At 45.9% G+C, this 15442-nt stretch overlaps 1 pseudogene; it reads right to left on the bottom strand.

Moving 5' to 3' along the window:
* Window positions 1-332: 332 nt before the first annotated feature.
* Window positions 333-462, bottom strand: LOC103750620 (annotated as a pseudogene).
* Between the last annotated feature and the right edge of the window lie 14980 nt (window positions 463-15442).

Here is a 15442-nt window from a genome sequence, read left to right on the forward strand (position 1 = left end):
AACAAACAAAATAAAAAAAAGTTTCTACAAGGTTGATTGACTGGATTAGAATTTCATAACTAAAGAATTGGAACGTTGCTGTTTCAGCACCAAATTTATCTTGGGCCATCTTTAGCCCCCTCAATATATTCATTGCTCACCTCTGTATTACTTTGTCCATGACCTAGCATCTTTTTAATTTTTTAATTCTGTGTCAATTTATTGACATTATCAATTTATGAACAAGCCATATTTTTTTTTCTCATGAAGTGAAGCTGATTTCAATCTACCAAACAGGTGACCACACATCTTCTCCTTGAAGATGCAGCACTTTAACCTTCAGTCAGGGTCAGTTATTCCTTTTTCAGTTTCATAATTCTTAGGTTGCTGCCAGAGGTCTTCTCAGCATTTTCTTTGAAGTCTATCTTCAGGATATCAGAATCTGATGTAACTGAGTCCAACCCGTTGTCTGTATGCCACCATGATGTCATATGAGGTGCACTTCAGTGTTAGCTTAGCCGGGCCCAGCCACAGGAAGGTCAGACCTGTGTTGGACTGACTTAGCATCTTTTGACTATCAGGTCAAACCTTTGGAGTGGATTAACTTAGCAGACCACTAGCATCTGAGACCTACAGCAGAGATGTTCCTGTTTGTTTGTGACTTTCCTACTCTATGTTCCCACTAAGTACTTGAAAAATGCCTTGATATATGACCGTTTTTTGTCATTACTATAAAGAGTTCATATAACTACTTCCAAGTTAGAGCATGGCATTTAGGGTAACCAGAATCTGTTTCCAGGCTGTGGTCTGGACTCAGAATAAACTCTCTATATTCCCTTTGAGATGAGAGCTGTGTGTTCCATTGACAAATCTCATTTTGAATTAAAATTGGAAAAAGAGGTGTTAAGGAATTGACAGTTGTATTGATGGGGAGACCAAACCAGGAAAGTATGAATCAGTGGTGGGAACTAGGAAGGGGTTTGTGGAGTCAATACATGTTTGAAATCTTTTTATCACAAATGCTATGAATCAGGGCCTAGCATGATGGACTTGAAGAAGCAGCTTATCCGTGTTTTTACACTGGCTGAAAATTTCTCCCACTTGCATGACTAGATAACTTTGCAAGCTTTTTAATATCTAGCTAATGGGGAAATGTATCTCACACTTCTCTGGTGTGAGTGTGATTTCTTTCCCATGCTCAGAGCTGCCGTGTTGAGGAGTGGTGATTAGGTCACAGTGGGCTCCATCCTTGGAAGGGATGAATGCCAGGTTCAGGGGGTTGAGGTGGATTAGTCTCCAGGAAGTCAAGTTGAACCTCTGTGCTGGATAGCTTTAGTTGCCAGCTTGACATACCTGGGAAGAGAGAACCTCAACTGGGGAACTGCTTCCATCAATTTAGCCTGTCGCTGTGTCTCTGGGGCCATGTCTGAGTGATGGAAAGCCCAGTCCACTGTGGGCAGTGCCATCCCTGGGCAGGTGGTCCTGTACTTTATAATAAAGCAGGCTGAGCACAGGCCAGAGGAGCAAGCCATTAAGCAGCTATCTTCCATGGTCTGTGCTTCAGCTCCTGCCTCCAGGTTCCTGCCCTGAGTTCCTATCTTGGGCTCCCTCAGTGAAGAACTGTGTCTTGGGAGATGTAAGTCAAATAAACCCTTTCCTTCCCAAGTTGATACTGGCCAGAGTTTTGTCACAGCAATTGAAGACAAACTAGAACAGAAATTGGTACCAAGAGTGACAGACCTGACCCAGTTGTTTTAGGGAGGACTATGGAAGCATTTGAAACTTTGGGCTAGAAAAGTCATTGAGTGCTTAGAGTTTAGTGAACTGTTGCTGTGGAGTTTGGAACAGTTCTACTGAAAGAGGTATAGATGGTGGAGGCCTGGCTTGTGAAGCTTCAAAGGGAAACAGAGACTATCAGGGATGTTTGTATGATATTTTGAGTTGGGAATCTGTGGTTTCTAGTTGACTGGGGCTGAAGAATCAGCTGTGATTAAGAAGAGACCAGAACCACTGAAATGAAACCTTTGCTTTATTACGACAACTGATGGTGCTTAGCTGGGGCTGAAAAATCAGCTGTGAATAATAAGAGACCAGCATCATTGTGGCAAAATCTTTTGGGAAATATTTCCCTGGGGTCAGCGCACAGAAACTGTAGTTCAGAGGGGGGCCTGAGCCACCACCTCAAGCTGGAAGCAGGACTTTGTAATGTGTAAGAGTCTCCTGTATAGCTCTCGTGTTGAAAATGTGAAGAGATCACAGAGGCTTGGCACCCTGAGGGACCAGGAAAGGCCATTGGTGAAGGTGCAACCTCAGTTTCAGTGGAGACCCAGCTTTTTGGAGATGCAGGGACCATAGGATGGCCACCAAGGGGAGCAGCAGGTATGGAATGGAGCCAGATTGAGCCTACAAGACAAGCTGTGTGTGCTGTGAATGGCAGAGCTAAGTAAGTGGAGCTACTGAAGCCCTTTGGTGCCCAGAAGGTAGTGAGTGAATTCCAGATGTCCAGCCTTGAGCTACCTTTTTGGACTTTGGTTTTGCTTAAATGTCCCCAATTCTTCCCTTTTGAAATAAGACAGTGTATCTCTTGTTTTGGATTTTATAGGAGTCCACAGTTAAAAGACTTTTAAGAGGGACACGAAACTTTGAAATTTAAAGTGTTTGGATTTTTTAAGGACTGTGGGACTTTTAAAGTTATACTGTTTATGTTATGATATTAACATTAACATCATATCTTGGTGATAAGAAATGGAAGGGTTGTGATTTAATAGTGATGTTCTGTGTGTCAAGTTGACAAGGGGCCAATTATGCTGGATAGCCTTAGTTGTCAACTTGACACACCTGGGTTGAGGGAGCCCCAACTGGGGAATTGCCTCCATTGGACTGGCCTGTGGTCATGTCTGTGAGGCATTTTCTTGATTTTTGAGTGATGTAGGAGGGCCCAGCCCACTGTGGGCAGTGCCACACCTGGGCAGGTGGTTCTGTATTGTATAAGAAAGCAGGTTGAGCACAGGCCAGGGGACCAAGCCAGTAAGTAGCATTCCTCCATGGCCTGTGCTCCATCTCCTGCCTCCAGGTTCCTGCCCTGAGTTCCTACCTTGGGCTCCCTGATGAACTGTGACCTGGGAGATGTAAGCTGAATAAACCCTTTCCTACCCAAGTTGTTACTGGTCAGAGTGTTTGTCACAGGAATAGAAGGCAAACTAGAACAACCTCCTTTTAAATATAACATATATAGCCTCAGGTATTGAGTTACAGCAATACTCAATGGACTGAGACACACAGCTTTGTAATAAGGGAAGGTTCCAGAAAGCCTACAAACTAGAGTTTTTAGGAATAGAGGCTGGATATGACCAAATGCCTCCAAATGTCAGCTGGATCACTGGGAAGAGAGTCCACTCTCAGCGCCAGACAAGAAACTGAATGATCCTGGGGCTGCTTTAACTTTGAGGCTAACCCATTAATCCTTCAGAGTGGGAAACAACTTCCCACCCTTCTGCAGCAGGAGGGCAGCGAGAGCTCAGCCTCAGCCTGGTGCCCCTGTTTGCTTGGCCATGGCTCAGAAAATGTCTCCTAGAGTGCGAAGAGCTCAGTTTTCATTAAAACAAAACTCCAGATGGACTGAGGAGATAGCTTGGTCCACCCTTAGAACCCACATAAAAAAGATGGGCATGGTGCTACACACTTGCAATCCCAGCACTGGAGAAGTGGACACACACAGGTCCCTGGGGCTCACTGGCCAGTCAACCTGGTCTACTTGGTGAGCCCCAGATGCCAGTGAGAGACCCTGTTTCAAAAAACAGAATGAATGCCTCCTGAGGAACAGCACTTAAGGTTGTCTGGTCTCCAGAGGTATATGCACACAGGCACCCCCCACAGCTCCTGAAGAAACCTCCCAAAGCTTACACCAACACAGGTGGGAACTTACACACAAGCCCAGGATGACAAGTAGGGCTGTGTCACAAGCTGTTCTGACTCAGGCCTGGATCTGTGTGTCCTTCTGCTGTGTGTCTGTGTCTCTTGCCTCCTCTCCTTACAATTTTACAATTTCAGCAGGAACCACAAGGTAGTCAGAGTCCAACCTGGCTGAGAGCAACTTCCACAAGCAATATCCCCCATTAACTTGTAGAATGATCCCCCTTTCATCCCTTAAAGACGAAATCCATCAAAACCTTCCCGACAGCAAGCAGATGCCCTGCACTGGCTGTAAAAGATTTCAAGGTCTCAGAGCAATTTAATGCCCTATGAAAGTAAAATAAGTTGTGTACAAATAATTCAATCAGCTCAGGGAACTGGGGGAAAGCACTAAGCATGTCACAGATGGCACCTCTAGGCAGTTTATCAAAGCAAGTTTCATAATTTAACAAAATCATTCTGGCATCCCACACAAAGGCCTCCCTGTTTGATCCCCTAAGAGCACTGCTTAGCACTTTCTGGGGAACTGGATTTTGGAGCCAGAAATGTTTCCAGCATTAGTGAAATGACCATGGGGAGATACTTTGCACACAGGCAGTGGGCTCAGAATCCTGGTTTGACCTCCATGGATGCACGTGAAGTAAAGGCTTTTGCAAGGTCAGTGGTGGGGTGGAGGTTGCAGCTGGGGCCCAGTTAGCAAGTGGTTTGCTTCTGACCACTACTACCTCCTTTCCTTCAGCTTCATGGCTCTGCCTGGGTAGTCCCAGGAACTAGCAGTTTCTCTTCCAGCTCAGGACTCCATCCGAGTCACCAGTGTCTTTATCAAAGTATAGCTATGAGGTTAGTTTAGCCAGCCCAGCCTGATCCTGGAGAGTGGACAAGGTCCATTCAGTCTTCTCAAGATCAAGGAGCTCTGTCTTTGAGTTCTGTTCAGTGGATTCATTTGCCTCTGCTTATTTTGGGGAGGTGTTTGTGTGTGAAACTCTATTTTAAAATTTATAAGAAATAACAATCAGTTGGACTCTATAGGAGGGATCCAATAAAAGATGGTGTAAAAGAACACTAACTTGACATGATAGGCCTTAACACAAATAATAGAATGTATGAATTCCAGTGGGGTGGGAGCTTATGGGAGGATGCCAATGGGGAAAGGTATTGATATGAAGATGATTAAACTTGATTATTATGTTCTATATTAAATACACAAAAATTCAGTAAAAATTTTACCAAAAAAATTAAAAAAAAAAAAGAACACATAGCAAGCCCTTGATATGGGCGGGGCTCAGTGACACTTCCAAAGGCCAGGCATGGGAAGGGAACTCAGTGATTTGGAGCTTATGGGGTCACTATCCCCTTACCCCAAGGTAATGTGCAGCACAGGGCATGTGACATCTGGTACTCTTCCCCAAACCCAGCCTGATGGTGAGAAGAAACAGCAACAACGAAAACAGGCGAGCCCAACATGAGCATCTTGTAATCCTCCTGACTGCACACCTCAACACTCTCACCTGAGGTCTCAAAGCAAGGACAGATGGAAGAGTAACATGGGTCAGGATGTGAGAAGGCTGGAGGACTGTGCATAGCCTGGGCCTCCCATGGGGTCCTAGAGCAGAAAGATGCTATGGGTAAATCCAAATGAAGGCAGGAATGGAATGGAGCCTCTGTGTCAACGTTAACAAGTATAAAGGAGGCTGGAAGGTGATGAGGGGAGGGTCTCATGTCTGGTGCCTGTCACAGAGGCTCTACTAGAGTCTCCAGCTGGCCTGGAAGTTCCAAAGCTTCTTCTAGAAAGGACCACAGAGGCTGGAGAGATGGTTCAGCCATAAGAGCATTGGATGTTCTGAATACCCACATCAGGCTTCTCACAACCACCTGTAACTCCAGCCCCAGGGATCTGATGTCCTTTTCTGATCTCCACAGGTACCTGTGCTCAAGTGGCATACATTCACACACACACACACACACACACACACACACACACACACACAAATAAATTTAAAAAGATCATCAGCAAAGATGCATGTTCAGTCACTGTCTGCTGAACTTCTGAGTGGTCCACCCTGCACTGCTCCTTCTGGCCATGGGTTATTCTTTCCAAATACTTGGCGTCACCTTCCTCAGTTCTTCAGACCTTCCCCAAGTGTCCGTGCACTTCAATGAGGCCACAGTTAACTCTGGCAAGGGTGCTTCCAGAGAAATATAAAAGCCAGAATTTATTACACACATTATATATATATGTTCTATCATCTATCTGTCATCTATCTATCTACCTATCTATGTGGCGGTATACAAGATGTCTTTTCTGATGATGATTACAACAAAACCTCACTGCAGGTATACTGCAGAAGTCAACAAATATGCAGAAAAAAAAGCTTAGCTTCACTTGCATTTTTAAAAGTATTCATAGTATGGTGGTGATACTAGGGCTCTTTAAATCTCTTGGAGTGACAGAGATGGAGACGTTCAATTGTAGCCTGTGCTGGGGAAGGTGTGTGAATCAAACTTCTGAGCTCCCAGAGAGATGGGTAAGCCAGTGTGGGCACCCTGGAGGTCATTTTGGTGACATCCAGGAGCAGTTCAATGTACTCTCAGAGAGCCCTGTGAGGGCCCTGTGATGGGTAATATTGCTTGTCAACTTGACAGGATCTAGAATCACTATGGAAACAAGTCTTTCTGCTTGTCTGTGAGGGAGTTTCTAGAGTGGGTTAATTGTGGTGGGGAGACTCACCCTGAATATAGGTGACACCATTCTTTGGGTGGGAAGTCCCAGATGGAATAAAGAAATGAAAGTGAGATGAGCATCAGCATGAATTTCTCTCTGTTTCCTGTCTGCTTTGAGGTGAACAGCTCTGCTGCAACATCCCCTTCTAGCATAGCATTCTGCCCGATTGGGCATTTGGCTATAGCAACAAGCAAAGTCACTAACATAGGCAAACAATTAAGAAAGCCTGGTGTGATGCTGGGGAGACTGGGAAAATGCTGTGTGAGTTGGTACTGGGCACCATACTCACCTCCAAAATATCATTTGAATAACACCTTGTCCTCAAGTGTCTCTCCATGTTCCACTTATGTATGTATATGTGTATTTGCCTACATGAGTTTATGTGTACCACATGTGTGCAGTCCCTAGGGAAGCCAGAAGAGGGCATTGGATCCCCTGGAGCTTGAGTTATAGGTGGTTGTGAGCCTCTATGTGGGTGCTACTGAACCACAGTTCTATGCAAGAGCAGTAAGTGCTCTTAAGCTCTGAACCTTCTCTCTAGCCAGATCCATGTTTCACTCTAATAAAAAGTTAAAAACAAAGGGTCCTAGACTGGTATGTATCCATTCCTAAAAGAAAATCTGTGACCAAAGAGCTGCCGGGTGGGGGGTGATAGCTCAGGGGGTAAACTGCTTGTGGTACAAGCTTGAGGACTTGAGGTTCAGATCCCCACAACCGCCCAGCCCCACAAGACCAAGAGTGACTGTGAACACCCGTAATTGCCAGCACTGAGAGATGCAGACATGGAGATCCAGGAGTTTGCTGACCAGCCAGTCTAGCCAAGCAATGAGCTCAAGGTTCAGTGAGAGACCTTGTCTCAAAAAATGTGGGGAGTGGTAAAGGAAGACACCAAGCATCATCAACTTCTGGTCTCCACATGCAGGAAAATGCACCATATACACTGTGGACACACATACACAGAAATCTGTGTCCGGGTCTGGGAAAGCCTTTTTAGTATGATACTATTCTTATTAGATTCAATACATAAGCAAAACTATGTGTGCTTATCTAAATTTCTCTTGTGGGGTAACCAAATGAAGAATGCAATATAATTTTCTTTTGCAAGGACTTAAAAAAAATCTCTGGAATTTAAATAATTAGCTATGAGGTTAGGAAAAGCAAGGGAAGTAATGTAAGCTACTTGTCAATGAGTTAACCTGTTAGAATGACCTTTTGTCTGGAAAAAAAGGAAGAAGAGTGAAAAATAATGCTTTTTGAGGGAGGCGGGATTTGTTTTGGGATAGGGTCTCACTATGTAACCCAGGCTGGTCTGGAAACTAAAGTCCTCCCGCCTCAGCCTCCCAAGGACTGGGATGACAGGTATGGTGCACCTACTATGCCTGGCTTTGAAGATGCTGGTTTTCCAAAGCCAGTCCTTAGAGAGCAGCACTAAACTACTGGACAGAGCATGAGGGTGTAAGCTGGGATGGAGGAGCCAGCCGCTGATTTCAGATAGAGAAGCTCACAGTGGTTTCCCTTGTAGAACACAGCCAGGGATGAGCTTTGGAACTTCAGGGAAACACATAAACAGCTGCTCTGCCCCAGAGGGGATGTCAGAGAGCTGGACCATTCATTACCTGATATCCACACACATGTTTGTAGAATCCAAGGGGCTGCTTGGAACCAACAAGGTGGCCCTGTCTCATAGTCACACATGAGGAGAACAGGCACTGACCTCTTCTCCAGGTAGGCGTGCCTCCTTCTTCATCGCAGGACCAAGCCTGGCCTTTATTTCGGGTGCTCTTTGATAAAGAAAAGTCTCCTCTGATTTCTTTGCATTTTTCCTAGCAGATTCCACACGCTGTGTGAGCCTTTTACATTATTAATAAGAGTTTCGAGTTCGGTTACTTTGCTCAGGAATATGAAAGCTTCCTTTTGGGGGCCTTTGAAACACGAGAGATGCACACCTCCCATTAAGGCACTTAGGGATAAAGTCTGGTGACTGTCCTCCTTTGAACACCCAGAGGGCTGAAAAAGCAGGACCGCCCACGGAATCCAGAATTGTATCTGCACTGGAGGAGCGCGCCACAGATGCCAGCGAGAGCTCTCCTTTCAGCAGTGTAATTAAAAGTTTACTTTCTTTAGTCTGTTGCCATGGGAACAATGTTTGGTTGCAGGTCTGAAAAATCATAAAGGGCAGTGGGGATCTATGGAGGAAAGCAAACGGGATTTGGGAAAGGACTTTTAAAACTGTGGCTGAGAAGGGCAGGTGGAGGGTGGAGAGAGAGGACAGATGAGGCAGACAAATGCTCTTTGACTTGAATTGTGTTGCTTATAGACAAGTTAGGAGAGCTCTCTCAGTTCTATAAGTAGAATCACTTTCCTAGCCAACATTTCTCTTTTTTTAAAGCTTTATTTTTATTTTTTTTGAGGCAGGGTCTGATGTATCCCAGGCTGGCCTCTAACTTACTATGCAGGCAAGGATGACCTTGAATTTCTGATCATCCTGCCCCTACTTCCTGAGTACTGGATTTTAGGCATGTGCCACCATGCCCAGTGCATACAATGTTGGGTGTTGAACCCAGAGCTTCGTGAGTGCCATGCAAGCACTCAACCAGCTGAGCCACATCCCTAGTCCCTCAGCATTTCTTAAAAAGCAATCAACTTTCTCCTGCAACAGTAGTGGTGGTGCTCAAGTTCAAGGATGTACATGGTGTACTGTGAAGGGTGGTGTGGTCTTCCAGCTGGGGACGATTCCCAGACTGAGGAGTGCCAAGATGACCCTGAAGCAGCAGATTTCTGGGCTTGGCTTAATTCCTACCTTTTCCATAAAGTCCTTCTAGAATGTTCAGTTGCACATGGGTGGATATCTTTTATCAGAGACAGTGTAGCTTTACTTCTTTGTGTCCTGAGTGTGGTGAAGACTTTAAGGATACTGCCCTGGATCTTTCTGTTCTGATACTGTTTGTTTTATCACCACTGTGATCAAATACCTGAAAGAAACACCCAAAGGAAGGATTTGTTTCAGCTAATGGATTCAGAGGGCATGTCCTTAGGCAGATGATCCTGGTGGTGGGAGCTGTGGCAGAGGAGATGCTCACCTCAAGACTGACAGGAAGCACAGCAGGAAGGAGCCAGAGGCAAGATCCCCCAGGACCCACTCCTAAGGACTCACTCCTTCCAACGAGGTCCTACTTTCTTTTTACATTTACAAACATATTTTATTAAAAAATGACAATATTTTCCCAAACGAACAAAATTTGCAAGGAGTGGCAAAGTTTTACATCAGCATTTTCATTAAATACAGTCTTTGATGATTTCACCCTCTGCCATCCACTACCACTGTCTACTCTCCCCTGAAAATCTTTCTCAGGTTCATGTCTATTTGTTTTGTTCTACGACCAAATGGGATTAACCAGAGCCATCTCTGTGGCCATGGGATTGGAACTTGGTGGGCTCAGCAATGGGTACACAACTCGTGTCAATAATGCCCCCATTTCTAGACTCTACTAATAGCCAACAGTTCAGTGGTAGGAGGTAGGGCCCCATGAGCCCCTCCCACTTCTATGTCTGTTAACAGGGCTAGTTTTGTGCAGGGCCAGTGCAAGTAACCATAGTCTCTATGAATTCATGATTGGAAAGGTTGTATGAGTCTAGAAGATGGCATTTCCCAACTGTTCGTCTGACCTTCTGGATCTTACATACCTCCTGCCCCCTCTTCTGAAATGTTTCCTGAGCCTCACAGGGGGTGGTATAAATGTTCTGCTTAGGTCTGAGCCCTCAACAATCACTTATTCTTAGCACCTTGAGTAGCCATGAGTCTCCAAATTCACAATTGCTTACTACAAAAAGAAGCTTTTCTCATCAATGGTGGTAGTAGAATTTGTCTATGGGTACAAGCATGTATATTTAGAAAGCAGTTTGATACTCTGTTAATTTAGTTAAACAGCAGTAGTAAGTTCCTTACCTGGGTTTATGACATCTCCAGGCATGAATTGTTAGCCTGGCTTATGGTACCAGGAATGGGTTCCCTCCCATGGAGCAGGCCTCAAATCTAACCAGAGAGTGGTAAGTTACCTCCACAGTAGTCATTAAGTCCCCGTTTTTGAGGTTTCCAGAACCTTTTAACACCAGAGCCTAGGGATGAATTCTGGGACCTGTGAGGGTCATTCCATATTTAAACCACAACAGATATAGTTTTGACAAGGGTTGCCTCCATGGTCAACTTCCCTGGCAGTCTGACCAGGCTGAAATAGCAGATAACTACAGATAGCATCTCCCTGTCCTCACAATGGTATGCCCACACTAGTGGGAAGGAATTCAGAGGTAGGATCTGCTTTGGTTACTCTTCTCTTCTCTGTGACAAGCATTCCCCACTAAAGCAGCTTAAGGTAGGAAGGGTTTATTCTGGCTCACAGTTTGAGGGTGGGGAAGTTTTGATGGTGGGAGTGTGAGGTAGCTGGTCACATTGTATCTGCAGTCAGGAAGCAGAGAGAGATGAATGTTGATGCTCAGCTCACTCTCTCATTTTTATTCAGTCTGGGAACCCAGCCTTCGGGATGGTGCTGTCCACGTTCAGGGTGTGTCTTCCCACCTCAATTAACTCAGTCTAGAAACTCTCTCACAAATGAGCTCAGAAGTGTGCCTCCTGTCTAAGTAATCTTAATAATCAAGATTAACTGACACTGGGCCTTTGCGGGGTGACCAGGCTATGAAGGTGGGAATAGGATCAGTTTCCTTATAAGGAGTCCCCAGAAAGCTCTCCGGCTCCTCTGCCATGCGAGAACCCAGCAGAAACTGACCAGGCCAGCACTCCCACCTTGGAATTTAGCCCCAGACTTTGGAGAATAAATGCCTGCTCTTTGTAAGCTGCTTGGCCTATAGAACTTTGTCATAGCAACCTCAGTGGGACCCAGGGCCACCCAGCTCAGGAAGGGCAGAGGTGATGTGGTACACTGCCATTTGTTCAGGTCTCTGCATTCTTTTCTTCCTAGCAAATATTTACCTAGTATTAACCATTGACCACTCACTACTGGATACTTCCCTATTTGGAATCTTATTTACTCTTCCCGGTATCCACCTAGTTATAATTATCACTGGACAGACAGGGAGATGTGTTTGAGAAAGTCTGTTGACCTACCCACAGCCTGGTACCAGGAGGAGGCAAGTTTAAACTTGGGTTGGATATGGCTGACTCTGCATTGGGCTCTGAAAATCCTGACCTCTTGAATCAAGTTTCTGAGGAAGGGCTTAGCCAATGCCAGGTGAAGAAAACATTAGAATCTTTTATGGGCCTACATGAGGCACGGGGTCAGTGCTGCCATCATTCTGGGCCAATTAGAGCAAATTATAGACTTTTACTCAATTTGACAGACAGAAACTCTCTCAGGAGTCTTTAATCACCTTGTAAATCACTAAAAAGCCAGATGGCAGAAATCTTCCTGGTGTGACTCTGGCCCACTGCTTTTGTGCGTTTTAGTCACCAATTCTTTGCCTGTGTTCAGCCATTACTAATGAAGACGCTAGTGCTTGCAGTTTCCCTGACCCCATCCTCTTTCCAGAGATCTGAAATCTGCTCTTTCTCAAGGGTCACCACACCTTAAATGCTATCTCACTGATTTTATACTATCCCTGTTGCCCTGGACACCTCCCATGGAGGCTCAACTCAACAACAGTGCATCCTTCCCCAGATGGGTATCTGGATATAGACTCAGCACCTAGGCTCCCACATACCTGGCTGTGGCTGGAGCTCCAGGGCACCTAGTAGAGCAATCCCACCACGATGCCAACTCTATGAGATGTCCTTATAGAGCAGCCACACTGAGCCCTTGCACAGGGTAATGCTAGCTACAGTTTGGTGCTCTTCAAATGTTCACGTTGGTTTTCTTGGAATCCTAACTTATTGTTCAGCAGATTGTGAACCTGATACTTCACGGTCATGGCAGGAGCAGTGGGGTCTGGATAGCTGTAATTGGGAGAGAGAAAAAGTAAGGGCTATGGCCAGTGGAAGGGCACCCCACTGCTCCCAACCTGCTCATGGTGCTGGTCCATCTAGAATAACATTCCAGCTTCCCAGAGACCTGTGGATGCGAGCCACACCTCCAGACTGTGGGTGTACTAGAAGTGTATGCTCACGAAACTGCTCCCGCTGGCTTGGCCCACTTCCTGTCTACCTGAACACTACCCTACACCCTAGCCATCTCTTTGGCACTTCCTGTTTTGGTCTTGTGTATCTCTTAAGCTTCTGAGACACCGTGTATCTCCTTAGGGAAGATGGAGCAGGTCCTCAGAAGAAGACATATGGTGTTCTGGGGCACTGGCCTCCCAACCCAAGTATTCCCTGTTGAAATAAATAGGCTTGCGGGACTAGGTCAGGAGTGCTGTGTGAGTTCTGTTACCATGGACTAAATGCTTCCTCCTCTAGTGACTGCTGCTGGGTAATGGTCCAGGCATCCAGCTTTCCTGTGCCCTGTGTCTTGCTGTCACTCAGTGGAGACCCAGAGCCATGGAGAGCAGAGCCCCACCCCTTTCACCCTCAGCTGCTCTTTGGCTCTTAACGTTCTTCTGGTGGAAACTGAGGGTTCCCAGTGAACCCTCCAGAAGATACCACCTTCAACAACATCCCCCACCCCACCCCAAGCCTTCACCCCAGTAAGTGGTGAAGGGCCTGGATCTGGGGCTGTCAGTGCCCTGGGCCTGGTAAGACTTTATTCATAAGATACAATCTGACTGTGAAAAAATTTCCTTTTGGTAAATAAACTAGAATTCTGGGTCTCTACATGAAATCTAATTTAAAAATGTTGTCAAATTGTGACTAAAAAGAAGATAATACATAGGATAGAGAAACAACTGGAGCCTGCTGCCCTGCTCCCCTGCCCCAACACCATGATGTGGTCAGGAAAACAGGGCTGTGTGGAGGAGGAGGGGATGTGAACCAAGGCCATACCAGTGGGGTCAGGAAAAAGTTGAAACAGAGGGTCAATGGGTGGGGGTCAGGGTGCTAGTGCCTAGTCTGGTCAGACTAGAGTCATTATTTAGGGAAGGAAGTATGTGCTTCCAAGTGACCCTAGATGTTTGAACAACCTAACCTTTGATGGCAAAGTGGTTACTTCTCCACTTGCTTGTCAGACCTTAGATCCCACCCAGGGTCCCAGCAGGAGATTCTTAGTGTCCATCCTATGCCAGGAGTATAATCACACAGCACTAGCATCTTGTCACCAGTGATTAATGAATGGAAATGGAATCAGTATTACTAGCAGCTCTGGTTTCAAAGGCAAGATTCTGGGATGGGAGAGCCCACTTGCCATCTTACAGGTTTCCATTCAAATCACAGTACTGCTCTGACCTCCCACTGCTGACAATGTTGGCAGCTCGGGCGTGGCTGTCACTAGGGTTTGGATTGCAGGGGTTTGTTTATTTATTTATTTATTTATTTATTTATTTATTTATTTATTTATAGAGGTTCCCTGTAGCCCTAGCCGGCCTGGAACTTGACCAGGCTAACCTTAGTCTCACAGAGGTCCTCCTTCCTCTGCCTCCCAAGTGCTGGGATTAAAGGTATGAATCACCAAGCCCAGCTCTTATATAAGACTTGGAATTTGCTTCCCCATCAACCTCACAGCCTCCTTCACTTGAGGATAGGATTTCCTGTTTTCCTTCATCTTGACCACCCTTCTTTGGGAACCTCACTAGATTAATGCTCCTGTTGAAATCTGGCACTCAAATCCAGTATAGTACTGGGGGGGGATTGAACCCGGGAGCTCACATACACGCTAAGAAGTGTCTGATATTGAGCCAGGTCCTTAGCAATCTTTATTTTGAGACAGAATCTCACTGGCCTTTAGCTTACTCTATAGCCCAGATTGCCTTGAATTTGGGATCTTTCTGCCTTAAGGTTCCTGAGTGCTGAGATTACAGGCCTGTGCCACTGGCCAGCTTGCAGAACTTTTGGAGGCACAGTAAACTGTGGATGGTCCCACCTTATGTTTTATCTCCTTCTGGATGGCTGTCCCACACTCAGTCTAGGACCCTAGGAGAGTTTTCTTTTCCATCCTGTCCCATCACTATTCTGGGTACAAAGGATCACATGATCCCAGAGATGGGAATTCAGAAAGAAACAGAGGTACTAATTTTTTGAGCAGATTTTCCTATTCTAATGAGTGTTCAATAAAGTCTTTTCTCTCAATTCCCCAACTCCCAAACACACCATAAATGGCTGGACCTAGGGGGCAAACCGGTCAACCCAGGGAGGCCCTGAATAGCCATGACAGACAGGAAGGTTGACCTTGGACTGGCAGCTTCCAGTCCATCCACTAGGGAAAGACTCAAATGTGGGGTTTGTATATCATTGAATATCTGGCTGAGGTATATACAACTCGGGGCAACTCTGAGCATGTGGCTGTATTGTGGTCCTTGACTAAATGGCTTCAGACTTGTAGTGTCCCCATAAAGAAGAATGCATGGCTTCCCTACCCCATCACTGCCCAAGTCACCCTGGCCTCTGTGTGTGCTCTTCCCTTTTCCAGGGGCATCCAGGTAGTAGTAAAAGTGCCTTTCCACACCCAGGACAGGGTGAAGATGAGCACTTCAGGCTCGCTCAGTCACCACCTCCAGCGTGATTAACAGTTGGGGAATGTGATGCTTTGGTCCTGGCTGTCCCATTCTTTGTAGGACTTCGAACTGCATCTCCGGTCTGTAAACAGAGCCAGCAGTCTTACTCCAGATATGACATCAGTGCCCGAGACCCCTGCTTCACTTGGTTACTCTTCATATCTGTCACAGAGCCTGTCAATCCCCAGACGTGGTGCCTGCTTCTCTCTGTGTTGTCAGTAGTTCTGTGGGAGCATCACC

Source organism: Nannospalax galili, unplaced genomic scaffold, assembly GCF_000622305.1.
Source record: "Nannospalax galili isolate Female #2095 unplaced genomic scaffold, S.galili_v1.0 scaffold566, whole genome shotgun sequence".
NCBI classification, from domain to species: Eukaryota; Metazoa; Chordata; class Mammalia; order Rodentia; family Spalacidae; genus Nannospalax; species Nannospalax galili.